This window comes from Nicotiana tomentosiformis, chromosome 1 (assembly GCF_000390325.3).
Source record: "Nicotiana tomentosiformis chromosome 1, ASM39032v3, whole genome shotgun sequence".
In the NCBI taxonomy this organism is placed as follows: Eukaryota; Viridiplantae; Streptophyta; class Magnoliopsida; order Solanales; family Solanaceae; genus Nicotiana; species Nicotiana tomentosiformis.
In genome coordinates, this window is record NC_090812.1 from 52,977,342 (window position 1) to 52,980,498 (window position 3,157).

The following is a 3,157-nucleotide window of genomic DNA, read 5'->3' on the forward strand; positions in this document are numbered from 1 at the left end:
AGAATAAAAGTTTCTACTTTGCGGATAAATATGTTGTCCTTTAAGAATTTCTCTTTTTTCTTTTAAGGAATATCTTACATTCGATCCCCTAAAGGTATCGAGCCCAAGGGTCGTCTTTATTTGGGTTCAAACGATCACTCCCAATCGGAGGATGCCGTTCGAAAACAAACTCGGACGACTCGGATTATGGGAGCCTGGGGGCAAAGACCTATTAGGCAACGCCTGAACCTTAAAGGCTACGGCCGCCCCCATTCGGGGACAGTTATCTTAGGCAAACCCAGATAACTTGAGGTAACAAGCCCATTGGGAAACATTCAAACTAAAAAAGCTACGACCATACTAGAACGGTTCGAAGGCGTCCGAGACCCGTAACAAAAATAAGGCCTTCAAAAAAATTCATAACCGGTTCTAAAGGCTACCCTTGGCAAACTACAATCTAAAAAGTCATAAGTACTTTGGGGAAAAAAGTTTCCGATCATGTCGAACCCCCACAATACCTTAAACAAAATAATGTCAAAGGCAGGGTCTGTTCGAACCTCCGAACATGACCTAACTATTTTATGCTAAGGCATTTCGACCTTTGCAAATATAAAAAATAAAGCAAAGAAAAGCAGAATATATAAACAGTCGAAGGGGAAAACGAACCTCATATATTATACACAATCTTTATAAAGGCCAGACGGCCCTAAAAAAAATACAAGAGTACACGAGTAAAAAAAAGCTAAGAAGCAAATTATTTTTACAAAGGCGTCTAAACAACTTGGTCTTCTTTGCCCCGAGTTCCATTGGAACCATCGAAGTCTTCTTTTTCTTCTTCTACGGGGCAGCCCAACTTCTTGGCCTCATCCTTAAATCCCTTAGCTATTACACCCCATATTTTCGTACGCGAGAGTACGTCATAATTCAATTGATGTAAGCTAAAAAAGGACGAAATCCTTCTACAAGAATAAGAAAGGTTTACCGAAGTCTTAAGTAAGTTAAGATGAATATGAGACTTTATAATCATGATTTAAATGAGTTTAAAGTAATGATATGACTATATATGATGTCTGAATATAAAATATAAATTTTGGGAAAAATCGGATTTTAGTTGTGGAAACAATAGCCTAAGGATTTGCCTTCTAATGAAGATTTTTGAGCAATATATTTTGTGTGCTATATGAGGTCTTTTTGGGACATATTATATACCAAATTTAAGGTCTTGGAATGTAGTTTCCAAAGCTCATAACCATTCATTCATACGATATCCGGATAAAAAGATATAAGTGTCGCAAGATGGGCCAATGCTAGGGTACCAAGCTAGCACCTCTTTGACTTTTCAAAAGTTGATATATATAGGTATTAGGTCGTCTTTAGCTTTATTTTTCCATAGAAAACGACCATAGAACACCCATAAATATATCCTTAAGCTCTCTTCTAGGGTTTCAAAGAAGATTAACATCCCGGGTACGAAATCAAGAAGCGATAACATTAGAATGATCCCTAAGACGTAAGTATCGCTATATCACCTCTCTTTTTCTTTGTACTTTGAGTTTTTAAGGTAATTCATAGTTAATAAAATGTCTACTTTCCTTATTTAAGCTTTTAAATATCAAGGAAGGTTGATAAATTCATTTCCTAATAGTTAGAAATTGTCGTGAGTTTGATTTATTTCACTTTTAGTGGACTATTTTATAGTCCACTCGTGTTGGCCAATTTTGCTGCTGATTTATGAAGTTTGGATGGATGAAGGGCGTGGATAAACACCACATGTGTTAGGATAGTAGGCTGGTCGCCCGTCGTTGCACTTTCAGGCTAATTGATAACTTGTAGATTGGGTGTGTTAAGGTATATTTGGTGTTATTATTGTATTGAATGTCCAGAATTGTAGTTGGATTGTTTTTGAGCTGTTGATTGTATTATGTTTGTATCTCGCCTAAAGTAGGCTTGAGAGAGCAGTAAAATCATAGGAAATGCTGCCCGTTTTATTTTAGAATCTAGTTATCGTTTGAGATACGTGATATATTAGTGCCATCTAAGTTGTACATGTATTTCTTTGTTATAAGGTTGGCGCACTAGTTGTCATAAGCTTGTTGTTGAGTTGCGTTGACGACTTGAGGTATGTTAAGGCTATCCCTTCTTTCCTTTTGGCATGATTCATATAATACAACGAAACGAGCAAGCACGCCATTTTCACGAATGATTCTATTCCTAGAAGTACTAGGGTTGCCTATGTCCTTGATTCCCCATGTGTCCTATTATTATATCATCTGTTCATGGGTATCAGAAAAATACGTAAGTTGCTAAAGTTTATCCGAAGGCATATTGATCTTATAATATTTCGAGAAATCTTACTGACTTACTTCATTATTCATTGCATTCATTTATACATGTACATTGACCCATGACCAAATGGTGTTATATATACGTATATTATATGTATATGGGATATGGTAAAAGGTTATGGCGTTATATACGCACCACCACCTAATCAGCTGGTATACGTTGATGATTTCGCCCACAGTGGCTGAGATGATATGATGGGATGCCCTCAGAGGCTTGATGATATTATGTACGCATATACCTATGCATGGTATGGCATTTATATGCACATGCATGACATTATAAATTTTTCATGATTCACAAAGCTATTCAGAATTACATGTTAAGTTCTTTACTCCATGTTTCTTTCATGTCTTTTATATACTACTGTCATGCCTTACATACTCGGTACTTTATTTGTACTGATGTCCCTTTTGCCTAGAGACACTACGTTTCATGTCTGCAGGTCCCGATAGACAGGTTGAGAGTTATCCTAGTAGGCTATCAGCTCAGCGGAAGGTGTTTGTACACTCCATTTTCTTCGGAGTTACTTATTTGGTCAGTATGCTTTGGACATGTATTTATTAGTATGGCGGGGCCCTGTCCCGGCCTTTATGACGTTTATGTACTCTTAGAGGCTTGTAGACAAATGTCATGTATATGGATAATTGTATGGCCTTGTCGGCGTATGTTTTGAGTATACAAATAATCATGTCGGCCTTATAGGCCCGTATGTCACATGTATAAGTTTTTATATCATGTTGGATCGTCCTATATCTAGTATTTCCTTATGTTTTTATTCTGGTTATCTCATGACGGCCCTTCTGGCCCATTTACCCATGATGGTGTGATAAGA